Consider the following 24979-nt stretch of genomic DNA (forward strand, 5'->3'; position numbering starts at 1 on the left):
TGTTCAGAAAACTTCAATTCACTAGATTGCACTGGGAGGCCATTGGCACTTTTATTCTACTCACTCTTTTATTGCTCAATGGGTCAATTCAGGCCAGAATTTGAGTTCTCAACCAAAAGGTTTACGAAAGCAAAGTCTTTAGGCAAAGAAATGGGACACTACTCAAAACTGTATTTCAGACTGAGGCAAAGCAAAAATAGTTCCCAACACAGTCTCTAGTCAACTTCTTTATGACTTTCCATTCTTTTCGGTTCCTAAGACAGTGTTTAGTTGCAGTATCCTAGTCTCCTGTAGGTGAAGTTTTCCCCAGCTAGGATTTTTCTCTATAGTCTCTTTATAATGGCAAAGGTTTATTTTTATTACCTGCGTCGTAATGGGTCAGTGGGAGAAATGCGCCCACTATGATGGCGAGAGAGCCCTGGTGGGGACGTGGTGAACCGTAGAATTGGAAATGGCTATCTCTAAAAGGGTACAGGATGGGAGAAATCTACAAGGTCTGGCATTTCAAGACAACTCTTTTCAGAATACATTAACATGCATCTACGTCACAAGCAGGAAGCAGGTTTCCTCTATGGTGTACTGATACTGAACAGCAAAGAGAGAGAGAGCATTTAAAAAGGAAAAAGTTTGCTTATCTGTAGCTTTTACACTATTTTTTTTATTGCTCTTTCTTTTACTGGTGTTTTACTTAACTTTTTATATTTAAATCTGTTTATTAAATTTTACAAAGTGAACAGAGTAACAAACATTTTGCATTACATAAAAAATCTGTAGCAACTCTTCAATGCAAATCAAAACAGTACAGTGCAAAGGCAAAGGGCCTTGTCTCTGACGGCCCCATACCTATATCCCTGTCTTCTATAAAAGCCCACTATATGAGCACTCCATGCTGTTAATCTTTACTGCTACGCTCAAATGGCCTATGCAGTAGCTAGATGTGCTTCTTAACAAGAGCTGTCATACAAAATTAGGTGCCTGTTGGCAGCTATAGTGCACCAGGCTATAATGCTGAGATTTAAGGCAGATCAATTTTACAGCGCAGTCTCCTGACAGTGGAAACAGTATCGAACACCCAGCCTGCGCCATGAATCTGCACTCTCTGGATTACAAACTTTGAATTTAGCGTATCCCAAATCTCCCTTCCCTCCCCCTCCCCCCCCCCCCCCCCCCCTCTCCACCCCTTCCCAGATAGGCTCAACTAAGACGGGAGCAACCGCATTAGACTCTAACAAATCTTATAGTTGCTAGCTGGAGTTAACAAGCAGACTTCTCCCCCGTGGGCTCAACAATTGTAAATAAGGAGACCAAATTTGAAGGAAGTGCCGTCTACGTTTAACTGATGATTTGGACTCTCGGGCTTCCCACGAGGCCAGGAGATGAACCTGATTTCTCCAGTGCCAATAGGCGGGTGCCTCCGGGGAAGTCCAGTATTGCATAATACATTTGCGGGCCACCAAACATAGCTTCCTGCCTAGAAGAGTCGCTGGCGCCCTATTGGGGGCAAAAGCCCTGGGCTGATCTAACAAAAATTGCCTCTCAGTACCCTGGACTTTAACACCTAGTCGTGTCAAATATCCACGTACACGTTGCCAAAATGCCCGTACCTTAGGGCATTGCCAAAGGGCATGGTAAAACGTGCCTGGTCCCTCAGCACATTTAGAACAGGCAGCACTCTCCGACCTCTGCATGTGGGCCAGCTGTACTTTTGTCATGTATCCCCTTAGTATAACTCTGTACCCACATTCTCTCAATCTTTCATCCGTGACTAGCTGTCTAATCCCTTTCAATGAGGCCACTACATCCCAGGATGCCAGTGAAGTCCCTAAGTCCTGTTCCCATTTACTTTTAATTTTCTCATACTGATGTACCGGCCTCTTACGGGCCAGGGCCCCATATAGGTCTGATATTGCATGTCTTTCCATCGCCAGATCTCTAAAAAACTCCCGTATCTTATCGCCTAGGCGACCTCTCAATGCTTCTTGAGGCATTGTCTGCATGTAGTGCTTAATTTGCAGGTAAGCAAAATAATTTCCCCAATCAGACCCTATCTTCTCCTTTAAGACAGCAAATGGCAATGGATCCCCCTTCTCCTGTAACAGATGTTCCAAATTTTTAATGCCTCGCTGTCCCCAGCCCCTAAATATCGGGTTGCCTATTCCTGCTTCAAATGCTGCATTACCCACAATCGGAATTTGATCTGAAGTATTCGGATGTCCCGCTAATTGTCCAACCCACCACTGCCACGTTAGACGGAGGGGGCGGAGCAATACGCTTTTCCTAAGATGTGGGGGTATTTTATTCCAGGGTAAATGGCATAGTGCGATCATATCATGTGGTGCTAGGTAAGTTTGTTCAAGCGATGTAGGGGTGTAGTAATGTGTAGAGTGAAGCCAGTCTCTCACATGTCGTAACAGGCAGGCTTGATTATATAAGAACAGGTCTGGGAATCCTATGCCTCCCTGTTTCCAGCCCCCCACCAGCAGACCCTGCTGCAACTTTGCTTTCTTACCAGCCCAGCAAAACTGGCTACATACACGATTTATATGTTTCAAATCTGTCTTCGTTAGGCGTATGGGCAATGTTTGTAAGGCATATAGCCAGCGCGGGAAAATCACCATCTGTATCAAGTGGACCCTGCCCAATAAAGACAACGGTAAGCCTCTCCAAGAATCCAGCTTTTCCCTAGTATAATCTAGTAGGGCCTTGACGTTTAACCGATGTAATTCTGTTGTATGCATTGCAAGTCGGATCCCAAGATATTTAAAAGAGCGGTTTGCCCATCGTATAGGAAATTCATCCCCCCACTCCTCTCCGCCCACTACAGGGGCTGCCAGTGCCTCAGATTTGTCTAAGTTAATCCTAAATCCCGAGTAGTCTCCGTATTCCTGAAAAGTCTCCAGCAGCGTCTCTAACGACACCTTCGGGGATGTCAGGTGAACCAAGAGGTCGTCCGCGAAAGCTGCAATTTTAAATGTCTGTGCGCCCATTCCCACTCCTTTAATCAAGGGATTCTCCATAATGTCTCGAATAAGGGGGTCTAAGACCAATACAAAAAGGAGGGGAGATAGGGGGCAGCCCTGCCTGGTCCCTCTCTGAATAGGAAAACTTGGCGACATTACCCCATTCACCCACATCGTGGCGCTTGGGTTGGTGTATAACGTTTGTATTGCCTCTATAAATCTGCCTGAAAAGCCATAACTTTCCAACGTGTCGAAGAGAAATGCCCAATGTACCTTATCAAAGGCTTTTTCGGCATCAAAGCTAATCAGCAGAGACGCCAACCCCTTGCGCTCCCCATGTTCTAACGATGCCAAAATCGCCCTTAGATTTTTGCTTACGGTTCGACCCTTCACAAAGCCCACTTGACTCTCGTGCACCAAACGGGGCAGTAGTCTGGCCAATCTATTTGCCAAAATCTTTGCCATCAGCTTAGTATCATAGTTCAACAAAGATATGGGGCGGTATGATGCTGGCTCTAATGGGTCCCTTCCTGGTTTAGGTAGAACTATTATTTGTGCCCTGTTCAGATCAGGCGGCATTGCTTTCAAGTCTATCATTTGATTTAAAAATTTGGATAAATCGGGAACAATACTCTCTCCCAACATTTTATAAAATTCTGCCCTTAGGCCATCCGGCCCTGGTGCCTTTAGCAAAGGGCTCTGAGTTATGACCATAGTCACCTCCTCCTCTGTAAATGGTTGGTTAAGTTGTTCTCGTTCTCGTTGGGTAAGTCTAGGGAGGTTGAGGTTAGATAGATACATCTGGCTTACTAGGCCTCCGTCCTCTGGGGGGGCGTAAAGATTTTTATAAAAGGTCTGAAAAATATTGCAGATATCCTGATCTGTGGTTTTAAGGCCTCCCCCCTTCCCTCGAAGGGCCAAAATATGTTTAGTTCCCTCTTTTTGTTTAAGGAGCTTGGCCAGCAATTTGCCTGCTTTGTTCCCATGTTTATAGAGCATGTATCGGTAGTAAATGTGCGATTTGCGCGCACGTCTGTGTAAGAGTTCATTCAGTACTGTCTGTAAGTCCAGTACCTGTTGCTTATCCTCTGCCGCGTGTGTTTCCCCAAACCGTATCCTCGCACGACAAAGCTGTTTGCTCAGCCGCAATATCTGCCTATCTCTAGTGATCCGGACATAGTGTACATGACTAATAATTTCCCCCCGCAGCACGGCTTTAGCTGCTTCCCAGAACAAAACCGGATCTTTCTGATGTTCATGATTCTGTGCCACGTAGTCTGCCCAGCTAGCCTGTAAACGCCCCTTTAAAATGGGGTCTGTATAAAACTCTATGGGGAATTGCCACCTACTGTCCTTTCGGACCTGACCTCGCGGTTTCCACTCCACATAGACCCATGCATGATCAGATACCATGTAAGGCCCTATCTCTGCCTTTGTAATTTCCCCAAACATCTGGCTGGAAACTAGGACATAGTCAATGCGAGATTGTGTCGAGTGAGCCCGTGACAGATGTGTGTAATCCCTCATTCCTGGGTGAAGTACCCTCCAAACATCCGTTAAGCCCAATAGCTGGCTCATCTTCAGCAGGCCCCTATTGTTATAATAGGACCTGGTATTACCTGGCGCTGATTTATCTAGTGAGGGATCCCAGACTGCATTAAAATCCCCCCCTACTATGAGCGCTGTGTGTGGCTGCTGAAGGAAAAATTAATTTTACTTAACTTTTTAAAAAACTTGAATGTTTCTTAGTTTAACACTGCTAAAACAAAATAATGCATTTAAAAAAGGTAACAGAGGCTTTAAACACAAGGTAGCCTTTTGAAAGGGCTGATGGTTTTGCTAAAGGAGTGGTAGAAGGAGGGGTAACTTTTTTTCCTTGGTTATGTTGTAACCACCAACCTTTTAAAAACTGCTGTTTGTGTTTTCTTTTTAGGGGGCTTATGGTTTTTACAGTTTCACACCAGGGCCGTAGCCACTTTTGCTCCAGGCCCGCCCACCCTAACTGGCCCCAACCCAACCAGTGGCATAGCTCTCCCAAGCAAGGCTCCAATCTTTTCCTGCCTCCTTTGCCCGCGCTCCCCATCCGCGTGGTCTGCTCACTTTTACTGCCCTGAAGAACCGTTCTCCCTCCAGCACCGGCGATTCCCAAAGTCAGCCTTCTGCCAGCGTGCGTCGCCGGGGCCTCTCCTTAGGCGCGTCCCGCCTACTCTGCAACTTGCTGTTTTCTGGAAAGGTGGGATGCGCCCCTGAGGAGAGGCCCCGACGACGCATGCAGGCAGAAGGCTATGGGAATCACCGGTGCTGGAGGAAGAACGGCGCTTCAGGGCAGTAAAAATGACCAGACCACGTGGACGGGGAGAGCGGGCAGAAGAGAGGAGAAATGCAAAACTCAGGAGGGGATGGAGAAGAGAGAAAGCGCTGCCCAGGTAGGCCAAGCAGGGAGAGAGAAGCAGATGCCAGGGGAGGGGGGCAGAGGGAAATTTTTAAAATAACTGTACAGGGGTAGGGGTGGGAAGGGGACCCACCCAGGTTAGCTCGGGGCCCACCCAAAATGGCAGGTCTGGCTACGCTCCTGTTTCACACCGTGCTGTTACAGTTTCTTGAAAAGCAGGGAGGTCCCTGTAAGTTTGCTTATCTGTAGTGCAAAACAACTCCCCTTTTATAAAGCATTTTCTGTAACTCTTTTTTTTTATTGTAATTATTCAATCATTACCTTTATGCAATAAACATAAATCACACATTTCACACAAAAATATTACAAAAAAAAAACATTTAAAGGAAAAAAAGAAAGATTTCACTTTAGTCCACATTTGTTGATCCAAGAACAGGTAAATACTTAACCTCAAATATTATCAAAGTAAACTACTTCTTACTATTGAAGGAGTGGAACGCCGGTACTACCTGAATACTACTGAGCAACAGGACAACCTCATGTTTTGTGCCTACTGATGGACTTTTACTTATGCACTCTACCTCTGCTTTTGGCTGTTTGGCCACACCTTATTACTGCACTGGACATTTGTGCCTTATCCAGTTTTACTGTTTACTAACAAAAGAAGTTTGCTGTTTACTAATGTACAGACAGAATGCAGGGCTATTAGACATATAGCTTGTAACAGTAGTTTGCAAGGCCTATACAAGACCAGCTTGCCTGTAGCAACGCCATCTGAATAGACGACCTTGGAGGGTGCTGACACCCCCCTGCATTCCTGAGCCGAACCTTATCTCCTGTGCTAGAAAGGAGCATTGTGTGTGTGTGAAGAATAAGCTGCTAAGTTTCGTTTTTCTTGCCAGTATCATTTCAGTGTTATGACGTGTGTACGTACTGGGACTACAATTTTGTACTGTAAGAACTACAAATGTTTACTGCGCATGACAGTTGTGACGTGTAAGGGGCCAAATGCGCAGGCCCAGTAGGGAAGTATAAATGTAAGCGTCAGATGATTTATGACACACAGTGTCCCGAGGCTACTCGGTGCTGTTCACTTGCTAGCAATAAAGTTGCCTTGTTTGGAACCAAAATTTGCCTTTCGTCTCCTGATTTCCCACCTGTTTCATTGGCGACCCAGATGGGACAGAAGTAGAAAGGGGAATCGGATTATATTCTTCCCCTCCCCCACTGCGGTCGGATCGGGTCATCGACCCCCACCTGAGAAGGTGGTGAGTGGCCACCGCTGATTTCAGCGTCCATCTCCCGGAGGAGGGCCGATCCACTCCGCCTGACTGTGGAGGGGGCTGTGTGGTTCTGACAAGGCACCTTTTTCCATTTCAGAGAGAAGCGTACGACGGCGCAGCCTGCGACCCCGGCGGACAGGCGAGTATACTCTACGTAGTGACCGGCCCAGTAAGGACCGAAGAAGAGGCGTGATCACCCTCTTTTAGCCAGTGACTAATACGGACTATTGGTATCCGACTAGGTCCCGAAACTCACTAGGCTCCGACGACGAAACCGAGCGGCGAACGGGAGGGTTTCTTGTGGCGTATGAGAGTGTGTGAATGGGCTTGCAGTTCCAGGCCGGGCGACCGCGTCCTGGTCAGGCCGAGTGTTGACCCTTCTGTGTCTGGTGGAACGAGACCCCTTACTCCTCCACCTCCCCTTTCCCCCTTTGTCCGTCACCTGTCCTTTGGCACTCAGGTTAGGATGGGCGGGGGTGGGTCCTCACCGTTAGATTTAATGACGGAACACTTTAGCAAAGTGTTCGACCTAGATAAATGTAGCAGGGCCGGGATGATACAGAGATGTCAATTTATGTGGCCAGGGCTAGGAATTGCTGGATGGCCCCCGGAAGGGTCATTCGAGTATGAAAAAGTGGCGGCGGTCATGAATATTGTTATAATTGAGGGAAACCCAGGCTGTCCCGAGGACATTCCATACATAGAAGCGTGGTTGGATGTAGTCCGGGATCCGCCGGCTTGGGCCCAACGGAAGGTAGAAAAGGCCGCCCTTATGTTGGTAAAGCAGAGAAAAGGCCGGAAAACCAAACTTAGAACCCTGCCGACCCATGCCTTCGCTCTCCAAAGCTCGGCAACCGCTGCCGTCCCGAAGGTCGCAGGGACCGCCCCCATACGGCCTACCGCCCCTAGCACTGAAGCCACTGAGACCACGCCCCCTGCTACCAGAGTCAAGGCAGGAACTACGCCCAGTACTACCAACACACTTTCTAGGAAAAAACCCCCAAAGAAAACCGCAGGGAAAGTTCAGGGTTCGGCCGAGAAGAAGCCTCCAAAAGCCCCGATACTTGCTACGGCGGAAGCATACGAAGACGACATTGCGCCGCCGCCCTATGCTCCTATGTACCCTGACCTTACGGGCCTAGCAGAAGGCCCCGCTGACGCCGAGACTTCCGGGTCAGAGTCGGATGCCGGGGAGACGTCCCGCCCAGCCTCACCTGAGTCACCTGGCCTCGCAACCACACGGAAGAGTAAACGGGTTGTGAAGAACATTACTCGGTTCCCCCAATCGAGTCCGCAACAGGCCCTTCCGTCCAGCCGAAAAGGGGGAACCTCCCACTTATTCCCAGTTCGACAGTCCACCACCTATACCCCTAACCCGGCGGAAGGGGGGGGCCAGCCCATCGAATCAACAGTTTATAGCCACGTTCCCTTCTCAAGTGCCGATTTGTATAACTGGAAATTCCATGGGCCGTCCTACGACCAGAAACCCGAGCAGCTGATAGAGCTGGTGGAAGGCATTATATACAGCTATAATCCAACTTGGGCAGACCTTAGGCAGTTGAGCGCCCACGTCCTGACCTCTGAAGAACGCCGCCTTTTACAACAAAATATGGAGCAAGCCATCCGGGATGCGAATCCGGCTCATGCCAATTTACAGAACCTAATAGAAACGGAGGCGCCCATCGCTGCCCCTACGTGGGACTACCGAACCGCCGAAGGCCAAACTTTTATCCGCCGATACCAGCAGGCGTACCTGGCCGCCTTAAAGAAGGGGAAGCAGAAGGTTACCAACATGGGAAAAATCCACAGTGTGGTCCAACAAAAGGACGAGAGTCCAGGGGACTTCCTTGAACGACTTATGGAAGCATTCAGGAGGCACAGCCCGATAAATCCCGAGGACCCTAAGAACCTCCCAACCGTGGTTATGAGTTTTGTTAGCCAGTCGGCACCGGATATACGAAGAAAGCTACAGAGAACAGAGGGGTTCGAAGGGATGAGCCTAAGCCAACTGAAAGCTATAGCTGATCGCGTATTCGGATATCGCGACCAGGAGGAGAAGGTGGAGGCCCGGAAGGAATCGACCAGACGGATGCGGGAGAAGGCAGATGTGTTGGCCACGGTGCTGGAAGAACGAATGAGGTCTAGACCAAAGGGGAGGGGCAGGAGAACAAGAGGAACGCGGTCCCCCATAGGGCGTAACCAGTGTGCAAATTGCCGACAAGAAGGACACTGGTGGGCTGATTGTCCAGAGGAGATACGGGACAACCCGAGAGAAGAGGAATCATGGGACCGGCAGAGAGAGGAGGAGACCGGCGACCGCACGGGGGCCCCTAGGCGAGGCCGTGGAAGGGGCCGAAGAGAGAGAGGACGGGATGACCGGAGGGAATGGCAGATGGCTGTGGACGCTACCCGAGACAGCACAGCATGAAGAAACCGGGAGGGCAGAGTCCCCACTGACCCTCTGGTGGAAATTCGGGTGGGGACAGAATCTATGAAGGCCTTACTAGACACGGGGGCCCAGCGATCTGTTATCACCACTGCCATAGCCCCAGCCACGAAAGAAACTATACCAATTGTGGGAGCCTCCGGGAAATCCCTTGCGGCCCCCCTCCTCAAAGAGCGCCAAGTCCAGATCGGAGGGACGATGGTGTCCCATCAGTTCATACACATCCCTGGATGCCCGGTCCCCTTGATTGGTCGAGACCTACTCTGTAAGCTCCAGGCCACCTTGAAGTTCAAGACTACGGGTGAAGTGGAAGCTCGCTTTGAAGATCGGCCAGTGACACTTATCTGTCCAGTAAGAGAAGAATGGAGACTACACGTTCCCCCAACTGTAGGACCCGGCGACTGCCGTTACGACCAGAACACCCCTTTCGCCCAGCAGAGGCGAGCTATAATGGATGAAGTGCCTGATGTATGGGCAGAATTGAACCCCGGCGGACTGGCCGTTAACGCTATCCCCATCTGGATTGAGCTCAAACCAAATGCTCAAGTTGTCAACCAAGGACAATACCACATCCCCTATGCAGCCCGGCATAGTATGCACACACATTTACAGAAACTCCTTCAACAGGGAGTCCTTAAACCAATCAGATCCGCATGGAACACCCCATTGTTGCCCGTTAAGAAGCCAGGAACATCCGAGTACAGACCCGTCCAGGACCTGAGGAAAGTCAACAACCAGGTAGCCGACATAGTTGCCCTCGTACCAAATCCATACTCCATCCTAGCCCAAGTGCCATCTCAGACCAAGTGGTACAGTGTCATTGATTTGAAGGACGCCTTCTTTTCCATCCCTCTTGCTGTCGACAGCCAAAAATTGTTTGCCTTCACGTGGGAAGACTTGCAGACGGGAACCAAGCAGCAATATACATGGACCCGTCTTCCCCAGGGGTTCAAGAACTCGCCTACCCTCTTCGGCGACCAACTCGCCCAGGACCTGAAGACGTATCAGGACGAGTATGGGCCGGTCGTCCAATACGTGGATGACCTGTTGGTGGCCCGTGAAACGTACACGGACTGTGCAGAAGCTACCCTTTACCTCTTGAAGACCCTGGAAGCCCAGGGGTACCGGGCCAGTCGCAAGAAGGCACAGATATGCGAGATCGAAGTCGAGTATCTGGGGTTTCGCCTCCGAGAAGGAACCCGAAGGCTCGGTATCCCCCGAACCCAAGCTATCCGCAACCAACCCACTCCTGCAAACAAGAAGGAATTACGGGCACTCCTCGGAGCCGCTGGATATTGCCGCATTTGGATCATCAATTTTGCTGTCCTGACCCAAGACTTGTACGCCAAACTGAAAGGACCTGAACTCGAGGGCCAAGATCTCCGGTGGGAGAAAAGCGAACTGAAAGCCCTTCAGGACCTTAAGGATGCCCTTGCGGCCCCACCAGCGCTCGGACTGCCAGACGTGACTAAGCCGTTCCACTTGTTCATCGACGAAAAGAAGGGATTGGCACTTGGAGTCCTTACCCAACTGGTCGGTACCTGGCAACGCCCTGTAGCATACCTCTCCAAGAGCATGGACAACGTGGCACGAGGATGGCCGGGCTGCCTACGAAGCATTGCGGCTGCTTGTCTCCTGATACACGAGGCCAATAAACTCACGTTCGGCCAAACACTTTTTGTGACCACACCCCACACCATCCGCGGCCTACTCGAGAGCCACGGACCCAGATGGATGACCAACTCCCGATTGGTCAAATACCAAGCCCTCCTGTGCGAAAATCCGGAGGTGCGGATCCTGGACACGACCAACCTCAATCCTGCCACCCTCCTTCCGGCCCCTGAACCACCACTCCACGACTGTGAAGAGGTAATGGCCACTGTGCACTCGAGCAGACCTGACCTGAAGGATCAACCCTGGCAAGGGGGCATCACCCTTTTTACCGATGGAAGCAGCCAGGTGATAGAGGGAATTCGAAGAGCTGGCTATGCGGTGGTGTCTGAGGACCATGTGATCGAGGCTATGGCTCTGACACCCGGAACATCAGCCCAGAAAGCGGAGCTAATCGCCCTCACCAGAGCCCTCCTGTGGGCTGAAGGAAAAGTTGTCAACATTTACACCGACTCCAAATACGCTTTCCTCACCCTCCAGGTGCACGGAGCCTTGTACAAGGAGAGGGGATTTCTGACAGCTGAAGGGAAAGGACTTGCAAATGCCGCTGAGATCTGCCAATTACTCGAGTCGGTATGGAAGCCGAAGAAGGTGGCTGTGATGCACTGCAGGGCCCACACTGGAAGAACGGACCCTATCGCCCGGGGAAATCAGCGGGCAGACGACGCTGCAAAAAGGGCAAGTCAGCTCCCCTACTCCTCTCACCCTCCTGACCCCGTACTCGTCGTCCAGCTCCCTACGGAGACCCCTATCTACACCCCCCAAGAAACGGAATGGGCCCAACAAGAGGGTCTACAGTCACGCAATGGCTGGTGGATACTACAGGATGGGCGCATATGGATACCCGAAGCCTTGGCCTGGACGGTGGCCAAGGAGGCTCACGACCGCACCCACCTGGGAAGGGACGCCCTGGGGCGCTTACTTGAGAAGACCTACTACATCAACAAACTATCCCTGTGGACCAAAAACGCTTCCAGCCGATGCGCGACTTGTGCCCGGAACAACCCTCGAACGGGGCCCGGCCCTATGCCAGGACATGTTCTCCGAGGCACCAGCCCTTTCCACGTGTGCCAGATTGACTTCACACACATGCCCCCGGCGCGCGGCTACAAAGCTATCCTCGTCGCCGTGTGTACCTACACCGGATGGATTGAAGCCCAGCCCACTAGAACGGAAATGGCTAAAGAAGTTACCTCCCTACTGCTTCATCAAATCCTACCCAGATACGGCCTCCCCAAGCAAATAAACTCTGACAACGGCCCCGCCTTTGCTAGTGAAGTAACACAACAGCTCAGTACCAGACTGGGCCTCGATTGGAAGTTGCATTGTGCCTGGAGACCCCAAAGCAGTGGAGTAGTGGAGAGGGCTAACCGATCCCTGAAGAACCAGCTTGCCAAGCTATGCCAAGAAGCAAAAGCCAAGTGGCCCGACCTGCTTCCACTGGCCTTGCTGCATCTTAGGTGTACCCCCAAGGCTACCGGCCTTACTCCCTACGAGATGATGTATGCTAGGCCACCACCACTACCCTCCTTTCCCGACTCCTTGAAGATACAGGGTGAGAGTTCCTTAGTGAAACAGATGAGAGCCTTACACCAGGTAGTGCAAGACATCCAGCAGTACACTGAAAGAGTAGCTCCCTTGGTCCTCACCAATCCTACGCACAGGTTCAGGGTGGGAGACGAGGTCTGGGTAAAAGAGTGGGATGAATCTGACTGTCTAAAGCCCAAATGGAAGGGGCCCTCCCTTGTTCTCCTAACGACCTCCACCGCTGTTAAAATTGCAGGAAGCCCAGTGTGGATACATTGGACCCGACTGAAGCCTGCTGCTCCCACTAGCAGCACCCTGAAGCGTTGGACTGCGCACCAACATCCTGACGCTCCATTACGGCTGACTCTAAGAAAGACGTGAACCACCAGATTCATGCCTGCCCAGCAACAGGAACTCAGTTTCTGGACCCACTGCGTTTTTGGCTCTCTCTTTATCGCAGCCTTCATCGTGGGCCTCATTATCTTCTTGCTGCAAAAGCTCGGATACCTCCCACCACATATATAATGCTGACCATCTTCCTTCTCCTGTGTGCAGTTCCGAGCTATCATCCTGCCACCCTGAGCCTGAATTGCACTGAATGTTTGCGCCTCGTGCGCCACCGTATAGAGGGAGGATATCACCTAGTCACTACCCTCATTCACCAGACGCAGCCCCCGGAAGGCGATTGCCAGCTTCTCCCGACTTGTGCCCTCATCACTCCGAATGGCCTCCAACAGTTCCACAGATGCCTCCAAGGAAATCTCACTATCTGCCACAGCCCTACCAAACCAAGATACTACAATGTCACCCTCAGCGTAGGACTCCCTGCGTATGTGGCCGGACCTCCGGGAGTCGAGGGAGATGGCATTCTGTATTACATTAATTCCACTCGTATCCTTGTCGGTGGCATCCAAACTGTAGCAACCCTCACCTTCGACGTCTGTGCCGCCATGGACAAGCACCCTTGGTCTCGCAAGTGTGGTAGCCAGAGTTGGCGAGAGGCATACGTTAAGGACCACAAGTATGTCTGCCCCTTCAGTCCAGACATGAGATGCTGCTCCCCGTGGGTGTGGCTCCCATGCGCCGGCGACACTCGAGCCTCGGGCTGGGACCGAGTATGTGCTTATACGGGAGGAGGATATGCCGGATGCGCCGGCCTGGGCGAATTTCGTCGAGGTTCTGGTAACTATGTGTCCCTAGACTGGCCCATCCGAGGACACGACATGCCCTGGAGAGGAACGTGGGGCCTCGGCATTGACGGCGGAGGAATGGATCCGTTGACATATATTACCATATATCAGAGTCTCGAAACGAAGCCTCCTACGCACTACCAGACTACTGTTGTCGGCTACCAAGACGTATTTGATGAAATTGCTCGTGCTGAGCAGACCGAGACTAAATTCCCCATTTCCCCAGAAGCCCGAAATATGTTCCTCAATTTGGCTGAAAACATCGCCCTCTCCCTCGGAATTGCCAACTGTTTCGTCTGTGGAGGCACCGACATGGGTGAACAATGGCCCTGGGAAGCGAGAGAGATCCGACAACACACATGGGATGCACTCAACACCACTAACATTACCTTTCCCCAACGGCCGAAGCCGTACGAATGGGCCCTGAGAACAAATATCATAGGTACCCTCTGCGCTAGTCGAGCGCCATCGAAGCGTTACTCTGTACCAGTGGGAGACTCTGCTTGTACGGGGGTTCTTCAGTATAATGGCAGCCGGACGACCTGGTGGCAAACGGACAACCTGCCCGCCCCGGAGCCTATCTGGACAGAACCCACCTTGAACACGACATGGACGTACGGAGGTAATGCCTCCCTCAAGTGGGTAGCCCCGGAGGGCTACTACTATATCTGCGGGCGCAGGGCTTACGAACAGCTCCCGGCCCGCTGGTACGGTACCTGTCTCTTGGGCACTGTCCGCCCTAGTTTTTTCCTTCTGCCCCTGCGAGTCGGCGAAACCCTGGGTATCCCCCTATACGTGGAAAAGGGGCCTGATAACCCGGCCAGACGCAAACGGTCTTTCCCACCCGTCAAGCCCAAAGTCCAAATTGGAGACTGGAAAGACAACAAGTGGCCGCCTGAACGCATCATTCACTACTATGGACCGGCCACGTGGGCTGAAGATGGTACATACGGGTACCGTACCCCTATCTATATGCTGAATCGCATTATTCGCCTACAGGCCGTACTCGAAATCCTTACTAACGATTCGGCCCTGGCCCTCAATATCCTAGCTCGACAGAACACTAAGCTCATTACCGCCGTCTACCAAAATCGCTTGGCTCTTGACTACCTCTTAGCCCAGGAGGGCGGGGTGTGTGGCAAGTTTAACCTCAGTAATTGCTGCTTACAGATTGATGACCAGAGCCATGTCATCAGGGAGATAACTGACCGGATGGTCAAACTAGCCCACGTCCCCGTCCAGACCTGGAACAGTGCGTGGGATTGGACTTCCTCCCTCACCAGCTGGCTCCCAACCTCCGGGAGCCTGCAAGGCCTCCTCGTCATGGGTGGCCTGTTCTTGCTGTCTTGCCTATTAATACCTTTGTCTCTCCCCTTAGTTTTCAGGTGTCTCCGCTCCACCATGGAAAGCATCGCTGATCGCCGTGCTGCTGCCCAGCTTATGGCTCTCCAGATGTACTCCCCCATTCCCCAGTCTGATGAAGCTGACGATGAAGCACCTTGTGGCTGATGTGCACTTTGCACCCCCTGAGTCACTCAATGGGCCATCACCCTTGTGTCAGCATAAGACCGGATACAAAGGGGGGGGGATTCCACTAGGGGCCCTCCGTCTCAACCCCGGCGAAGCAACCAACGGCTGCGCAAGGGCTTAGGGCTCGCTTGTTGCCTCCCTCGCTAACTATCCTTGTCCTTTCTTTCCTTTTCAGGGTTCATGGAGGTGATACTCTCCACCAGAATGGATGTTCAAGTATCAAAAGGGGGGAATGAAGGAGTGGAACGCCGGTACTACCTGAATACTACTGAGCAACAGGACAACCTCATGTTTTGTGCCTACTGATGGACTTTTACTTATGCACTCTACCTCTGCTTTTGGCTGTTTGGCCACACCTTATTACTGCACTGGACATTTGTGCCTTATCCAGTTTTACTGTTTACTAACAAAAGAAGTTTGCTGTTTACTAATGTACAGACAGAATGCAGGGCTATTAGACATATAGCTTGTAACAGTAGTTTGCAAGGCCTATACAAGACCAGCTTGCCTGTAGCAACGCCATCTGAATAGACGACCTTGGAGGGTGCTGACACCCCCTGCATTCCTGAGCCGAACCTTATCTCCTGTGCTAGAAAGGAGCATTGTGTGTGTGTGAAGAATAAGCTGCTAAGTTTCGTTTTTCTTGCCAGTATCATTTCAGTGTTATGACGTGTGTACGTACTGGGACTACAATTTTGTACTGTAAGAACTACAAATGTTTACTGCGCATGACAGTTGTGACGTGTAAGGGGCCAAATGCGCAGGCCCAGTAGGGAAGTATAAATGTAAGCGTCAGATGATTTATGACACACAGTGTCCCGAGGCTACTCGGTGCTGTTCACTTGCTAGCAATAAAGTTGCCTTGTTTGGAACCAAAATTTGCCTTTCGTCTCCTGATTTCCCACCTGTTTCACTATCAAGTAGACAGAGCCAAGAATATCGCTAACCGGTATAATGCTATACAATCAAGAATTACTGCAGCTTTATTCTTATGTTACTATAAATGCTTTTAACTTCTCTGGGTCAAAATAAGCATTGTTTACTGAATTCAAAGAAATACAACATTTTCTGTAACTCTTAAACACTGCCACTATTTTCATTGCTATTTGTTTTTACTGGTGCTTTACTTAACTTTTCTTTTTTTTTTAAACTTGTATATTTCTTAGTTTAACACTGCTAAAACAAAATAATGCATTTAAAAAGGAAAAGGTTTGCTCCTCTGTAACTTTTTTCCCCTCAGTTATGTTGTAACCACCAACTTATTTAAAACAGCCAAACTTGCAAACAGCATACAATGTGTGGGCCTGGAATTTTTTCTCTGCCTATTTGTTGTGCGGGTCTATCTACCACTGATCCACATAGCCAGGCTCTAATCCTACATACAGAAAAGGGAGAGGGTTTGGGTGAGACTGCAGACCAATTGATCTCACAAAGTCAAAGAAGAGCATGCTTGCAAAACAAACAGTTCACACAGAGTCATTACAGAGGCTTTGTACAGCACCTTGGTTCTTCTTGTCATTTTTAAAAGCAGATAGACCTAACTTGATCCAGCTTAAAATAAAGACAAGGTTCTCCTTTTGAAAGAAAAAATAAAAAAGACAGTGCATCCGGGGTTAAAAATGCCTATTTTCTTTCCTGTGAGAAAAATGTAAGCTGTGCACATTCCTCCAAGGCTGTAGGGGGCAGTGTTGGGGTTTTTTGACATCACTTCCTGTCACATGACCCTATCTAAGATGGTGGTTATTAGTGAAAACAGGAAGTGATGTAGTGCATCCTGTGGGGGCTGCCATCCTGGGAAAAAGGGCATGGCTATGACATCACTTACTGTGACATCACTAAAAGGGGTGGGGTGAAATTACCACAAGAGCCACACAGTAGCTGGGCGGCAACTCCATTTTGGTGCACATTGGGCACGTGTAGAGGCTTACATGGCTTAGTAAAAGGGCCCTTTACTATGTTACTGTGTAATACTCAAAGTTCTAGTAATCATATTAGTCTTGAATAAAACTGGATTTTTTACATGCTATGAAGTACCAAGGAAACAACAGGGCAGACGACTGCAAAATTCAATTTGGCAGTAGAAAGAAGCAGATTAGAATCAGGAGTATTTTCTTTAAACCTCTATTCTCTGTGAAGTCTAAAATACAACCAAACAAACCCGACATTGGCCGTGTTTTGCCCATGCAAGAGCTGTGTTAGGGTTACATAATATTAACAACAAAGAAAACAAAACCATGTTAGTAAAAAAGTAGTATTTTAATATAAATGAGGGATAAATGAAATAAATGAAGATAAATACATAAAAACCTAAATAGATAAATATCAAATATAAATATCAGAATGTGCACATAAAAATTTATTTGCATTTTTAGCTCAGAGTAAAAATCAGCTTGCGGTAAACACTGAGACACCCATAGGAATACAATGGGCATCTTGACATTTCTAATGTGAGCTAAAAATGCTGCCGTGGCTTAATAAAAGACCCCCATATATAGCTAAAAACACTTAAATAACCAATGATAATTACAATAACTGGGAAGTAAAAAAAGGACACCTACTCAAGTGGTGCTCAAAAATCACTTCCCCACTTTGACTAAAACTAAAAAAAAATAAATAAATGCACAGCAGCTTAAAGTGCAGACTCCAAAAATTCTAGCTCATATGCCTATAATGAATGACAAAAGAAATCCTCTTACAAGCTCTTGCCAAATGATGGCAGCCTCACATACCGTTCAATGTCTGCTATCAGGACTGCCTGTACATACCTCCTACTTAGGGTCAAAGGTCATTTGGTCAAAATATATAATAAATTACTCAGGACAATAAAATGTCTAAGGGCCCCTTTTACAAAGGCACACTAGCATTTTTAGCGCATGTGTTAAATATATATTCCTATGGGAATATATGGGCATATATTCCTATGGGCATCTGTAGCATTTAGCACACATTAACAATACTAGCATGCCTTTGTAAAAGACCCCCTTAAAGCAGACCAAAATCCTTAATAAACAAATATAAAGATATGAGTAAATAACTAAGACCATGCTAAAAATAATATAATGCAAAATGGTGCCAAAATGGTCAGTAAAAGTAATTTAATACCATCATAGCAGTCTAAAAACAATTTAAAATGCTATAGAACATTTTAAAAACAGTCTAAAAACAAAAACATTTTAAAAACAGTCTAAAAACAAAATGCTCAAAAATGTAAAAAAACAAACGTTACTTGAGTTGCTATTAGTTCCTTGTTCTGATGTCAGTGCTTTCCACTGGTGTCATCATGCATTCCAACAACATGTGTCATCAAAAGACAATAAGGTCCCTGTTTACAAAGCCATGCTAGCAGCTGGCGATGTGGTACTGCTGACACAGCCCATTCACTTTGAATGGGCTATGTTGGCATTGCCACGCAGCTTTGTAAATGGGGGGGGGGGGGGGGGGAGGTAAATGGTATGGAGTAAAATGCTATAAGAGACCAAAAAAACTCAAATAAAATAAGTTAAATGTTTTAAAAATCTGCTCAGAAGTATTACCTTGTCATAAAACTGAAACTAAAACTAAAAAACTCCACAAAATATGTGCACTTAAAAAATAATACAAACTAATAAATAATAATAATAATAATATTAATAGTAGTAATAATAATAATAATAAATAGTGAGATTAAAACAGGAAAAAATTGATGTCCTGACATGCGATGATGGAATACACTGATGTCATCAGAACGAGGAAGTAATAGCAACTAGCATTGAATATTTAGTTTTACTTTTGACTGCGGCAGCTTAACTGATTAAACCAATACTCAGCACTAACCGGTTAAAGATAGACCTGCTATTTATGCAACTTATTTTAACCACTAAACATGCTGAATATTCGTGCCTAACTGGCTATGTCGCGTGATACAACCGGTTATCTCCCGTTGAATATCTGTGGTTAGGCACTAAAATGCTATTTAACTGGCCAGGAGCCATACCTGGTCAGTGAAATTGTCTTGAATAATCGGCCAGCTTCTATATAGATACATGACTGAGATATTAAAAAATATCTGTAGAATCTTTACCTCAGATTAATAAAACCTATTATGTTTAAACACTTAAAGCTTTAAATTTCACTCAACTGGTTTAGAGGCTTTCTGGTCTCTAGATCATACAAGGTAAAATGTAATGATTCTATCCAGCTTATAATCGGAAGTGATCGCTGGCCATCTTCCGACACAAATCGGGAGATGGCCGGCGATTTTTTAAAAGCAGCGAAATCGGTATAATCGAAAGTGGCATTTTTGACTGCATCGCCGCTTTCCCGTCGCTTCGCTGGCGAAAGTTCAAGGGGGCGTGTCGGTAGATTAGCAAAGGTGGGACATGGGTGGGCATGGGCGTGGCTACCAGATGGCCGGCTTTCGCCGATAATAAAAAAAAAAAAAAAAGCGGCGTTAAGCAGTATTTCGCCGGCTTTACTTGGTCCTTTTATTTTCACGACCAAGCCTCAAAAAGGTGCCCCAACTGACCAGATGACCACTGGAGGGAATGGGGGATGACCTCCCCATACTCCCCCAGTGGTCACCAACCCCCTCCCACCCTAAAAAAATAAAACTAAAAACTCTTTTTTGCCAGCCTATATGCCAGCCTCAAATGCCATACCCACCTCCATGACAGCAGAATGTGTTGTATCCTCCGACAGCCTTTCCCTGTTTGCGATGTGGCTCTCAGGTGAGTGTGACACCTTTTCTGTTAGGTGCCCTGCAGAGTCACATTAGCAATGCATTGTGGTAGGTGTAGGGTACTGGGCTCTACTCCCATGGTGCTTTCCCCCCCTTGCTAACTGGGTCAGAGTGTGCCCTGTTTTGTTTCCTGTTGTAGTCCATGTGGTAGTGGCCATTTTTGTAAGCCACATTTAGATCCCTTTCCTGTGTTACGCACGTTAGAGAACGTAGTTCTTACCTTGCATGGTGCTGAAAGAGGGCATTGTACACCATTGTGCCAGCTCTGACCTACTGCTAATCTTAGTACCAGGGGACTCTTTGCCAGTGGGGCACAACCTCTGATCTGCAGTTAACTGTGAGTAAACATGCTTATTTCAAGAAAGGACTTTTTCAGAGAGATTAGTCTTCAGGTGTGAACTGGTATGCCAAAGTTATACAGCAGCAATAAGTCCTAGAGGCTGTATGCAGGTCCCTGGAACAATTTTAGTGGGTGCAGTACATTTGTGGGTAGTGGGTTTGGGGGGGGGGGTTGGGGGGGTTGGGGGGGCTCAGCTCCCAAAGTAAGGGAGCTATGCACGTGGGAGCTTTTCTGAAGTCCAGCGCAGTGACCCCTAGGGTGGCTGGTTGGTGACCTGGCATGTCAGGGGGGCCAGTGCACTAAAAATGCTGGGTCCTCCCACGGCCAAATGCCTTGAATTTGGCCGGGGTTTGAGATGGCCGACATAACTTTCCATTATCGCTGAAAAACAAACCCGGCCATCTCAAACCCGGCGAACTCCACGGCATTTGGCCGGGCTAAACCGTATTATCGAAAAAAAGAGATGGCCGGCCATCTTTTTCGATAATACTGTTCCGACCAGCTGTAGCGCCGCCGCCAACATAGATCATCGGTGATCTATTTGGCCGGCGACTTTCGATTATGCCCCTCCATGCCAAATATATGGCAGGTAAAATGTGGGGTCCCTCAAGGATCCTACTACCACCACCCTATTTAATGTTCTAATGTCTTCTCTAGATTCATGTTGGAGAATTCTGGGTATAAAGTATACAATTATGCTGATGACATCACAATTTTATTACCTGTACTTCAGCTGTGGAAGAAATACCAATTAAAATAAAAGCTTGTATATCTATGATAGAGTCATGGGTTTTGAACATTCTTTGAAATTAAGCACAGATAAACCTAAAGTATTCCTGTTAGGTCAAACTGACAATATTGCAGTGATAATATTTTGAGGTTGAGTAATTATAATTTTCATTTTGAAACTCGTATTAAGATTCTGGGAATGTTATTCCTTAATTCTTTAACATTGGACTTATAAGTTAATGTACTAGTCAAGAAGTCTTTTCTATTTATGAAAAAATTGAGGAGAATCTGTAACATATTAGATTTCACAAGTGGCACAATCTTTTTAAATATCATCTCTGGACTATTTTAATGTTTTATATATGGGTTGTCAAAAGAGCTTACTAAAGAAGTAGAAGAACCATTCAGAATATGGTGGCAGTGGCAAAAAAAGCAAATAGGATGTGTCTATAATTTTAGCTATAAGCTATAAAGTTTTACTTCAGGTATACTGCATTACTTCCCATCCCCCATCTCTCTTTTCCTATCAGCCACATAAAGGAATTTCTGGCTGGTCACATGCTCTGATGGTGAAAATGTTGCTAAGGCAACTCAGATACCTGGTATATCCTGTTACAAAAGTGATTTACTGGAAAGAGGTGTGGCAAGGACCAATTGCAAGCTTCCAGCACATATGAAAGTCACAATTACAAGTCTCCAGCCCATATGCAGCACTTATGATTGGTTCAGGGTAGAGGAGAGGAGAGGTGGATGCTCACCATAGCCTATAAAACCACGCTGCAGACAAAGGAACTCTGAAAAACTAGGCTTGGAGAGAGAGTTTCAGATCCATCCAATGGCCTATGGTTTTTCCCGAAGGGGTTTGCTTCCCCTCCTTCGTAGAATCTAATTCTCTATATCTAAGAATCTTTCTTTCATTCATTCTTTCTTTCTCTGCTTTCTCTCTGTTCGATGACCTTTGTATGAGGAACAAACTCCTATTCCTTCTTTTTCTCTTCTTTATATAATTAGTCTAATTATTTATAATTACCAGAGGTACTGATGTTAGATTTTGTAAGTTTTGTTATAACTTTACAACTGATGTCAGATGCTGTGATGGTGGGTGAGTAATTAAAGACTTTTAATTCTCTCGAATTCCTGTACAATTTTTTCTATAATATTTTATAAAATTTCATAAGTTGTTTTAGCGAATAGCAAACCAAAATGCGCAGCCTAGTACAGATGCTAGGAATTATTAGGAAAGGAATGGTAAATAAGACCAAAAATATTTTAATGTCTCTGTATTGCTCCAAGGTGCGATCTCACCTTGAGTATTATGTTCAATTCTTGTCACCTTATCTCAAAAAAGATATAACAGAATTAAAAAAGGTTCAAAGAAGAGCAAACAAAAAGATAAAGGGGATGGAACTGCTCTCATATGAGGAAAGACTAAAGAGGTTTGGGCTATTTTGCTTGGAAAAGAAGCAGCTGAGGGGAGATATGATTGAGGTCTACAAAATCCTGAGTAGTGTAGAACGGGTAAAAGTTAGTCATTTTTTTTACTCTTTCAAAAAGTAGGGGACGCTAAATGAAGTTACATGGAAATACTTTTAAACAAATAGGAGGAAATATTTTTTTATTCAACGAATATTTAAGCGTTGGAACTCGTTGCCAGAGGATGTTGTAACAGCATTTACCATATCTGGGTATAAAAAATGTTTGGACAAATTTCTGTGGGAAAAGCCCATAGTCTGCTATTGAGATAGATATGGGAAAGTCTTTCAAAAAGTAGGGAACTTATTGCCGGAGGATGTAGTAAGAGCAGTTAGCATATCTGGGTTTAAAAAAGGTTTGGACAATTCGTGGAGGAAAAGTCCATAGTCTGTTATTGGGATAGACATGGAGAAGCTACTGCTTACCCTGGGATTAGTAGCATGGAATGTTGCTACTATTTGGGTTTCTGCCAGGTACTTGTGACCTGGATTGGCCACTGCTGGAAACAGGTTACTGGGCTTCATGGACCATTGGTCTGTCCCTGTATGGCTATTCTTATGTCATTCTTCACAGAGCACCCTTTACAGAATACTTGCTTAGCACGGATCATCCTGGCACCTAACTCTGGGTGTCATTTTTTGAATGTACCCTTTAATGTCTGCTGAACTGTGCTCTATGCATCTAGATAACATCAAAGAGTAGTTATTTAGTATACTTTCCTGCTGTTTTCATGTAGTAACATATATCCTGTTTGTAGGGAAAGAAAATTGCAGAAAGTATCAGCTAATGATTCACAGAGCTACCTGTAGTTGAGACCTTCCAGAACAGTATGTGACTGAGAGTGTATCACTTAAAATCCAATCAGATAGGGACACAAACTCTTATTTGTGTAAAACTAACCTGCAAATCAGTGTCCCTCACCTAGGAGTAATGAGCTTCTCCTCGGACTTGCCAAGGAGTACTAGGACCAATGTCATCACTGCTTTGGAGACCAGAGGATGCATTCCTGGTTGTGGGGCTCCCCTGATTCTGGATGTCAGAGAAGATATCTGCATTCGATCTACTAAACAATGCTAAGTAACAGGTGTTTTTTTCAATATAGCTTGTATTTTAAGTGCACTGCTATGCTCTGCAAGTCTTTTATTAAATTATCACTTCATTTTGCCTATATATAAGAGGTTACATGGGCAGATGGCTAAGAATATAAGAGCATAAGAATAGCCATACTGGGTCAAGATCAATGGTCCATCTAGCCCCAGTATCCTGCTTCCAACAGTAGCCAATCCAGGTCACATGTACTTGGCAGAAATCTAATTAGTAACAACATTCCATGCTACCAATCCTGGGGCAAGCAGTGTCTTTCCCCATGTCTTTCTCTTGCAGAAACTTATCTAAACCTTTTTTTAACCCAGATATGCTAACCGCTGTTACCACATCCTCTGGCAGCGAGTTCTAGAGCTTAACTATTCTTTGAGTGAAAAAAAATATTTCCTCCTATTTGTTTTAAAAATATTTCCATATAATTTCATTGAGTGTCCCCTGGCCTTTGTACTTTTTGAAAATGTGAAAAATTGATTCACTTCTATCTGTTTTACATTACTCAGAAATTTATAGATCAATCATATCCCCCCCCATAGGAGCTAGCTCTGTGGGTGCTGTGGGTGCTTGAGCACCCTCAATATTGAGCTAACTCCTTGACCATGTCCAAGGAAGGATAATTTCCACTGGGTTTAGCATCCCCAATCATTATGAAATGTTGGCTATACCTATGCCCACAGCCATCTCTTTTCTAAGCTGAAGAGCCCTAACCTCTTTAGCCTTTCCTCATATGGGAGGAGTTCCATCCTTTTTATCATTTTGGTTTCTCTTCTTTGAACCTTTTCTAATTCCGCTATATCTTTTTATTAGATACAGCAACCAGAATTGAATGTAATACTCTGGGTGAGATTGCACCATGGAGCAATACAGAGGCATTATAATATTTTTGGTCTTATTTTGCATCCCTTTCGATGCAGATTATTACCACACAATTAGAGAACTGCCTAACCTCATATATGTCACCTGAATACAGAATGAATTTCTGGGGATATATTATTAGAAGATCTAGACACACTCTGGATAGGGTAGTGAATATCTTAGACAGAATCCTTGATGATGCAGAGATTACAGTTTTACAAAGAGGCTGATCTTTCATTACAACACTCAGATACAATGCATTTAATACAAGAGTTAAACTTTTCAAGTTCACAAGGAAAATAAAAATGATTGATTACTTTTCAACTAAAACAGCTAGCAGTACTGATATTTCAATAGTTAAGGACAACATTAAGTGGAACCCACCAGGGAACACCAATCCACTTATTCATACTTATGAGAGCCTGGTTCTCAGAGATATCACTAAATTAGAACAAAAGAAAAAGAGTGTTTTCTTTAATCTTTCCAGACATGAAAATAAAGCTATAGAAAAGATGAGCACAGACGAAACCATAATTATAAAACTGGCAGATAAAGGAGGTGCCATTGTCATAATGAATAAGCAAGATTACATAACACAAATTATAAGACAACTCAATGACATGACCTTCTTCTACCAAAAAAGAAATGTACTGTCTCATCAATATAGCAAAATCTGGTAGATTCCTGATGGATAAAGAGATTGATTTTCATATTGTAGCTTACCCAATTACTAGTGATAAGTAAGAGGGTGTCCTATCGGGGCTA

This window comes from Microcaecilia unicolor, chromosome 2, assembly GCF_901765095.1.
Source record: "Microcaecilia unicolor chromosome 2, aMicUni1.1, whole genome shotgun sequence".
NCBI lineage: Eukaryota > Metazoa > Chordata > Amphibia > Gymnophiona > Siphonopidae > Microcaecilia > Microcaecilia unicolor.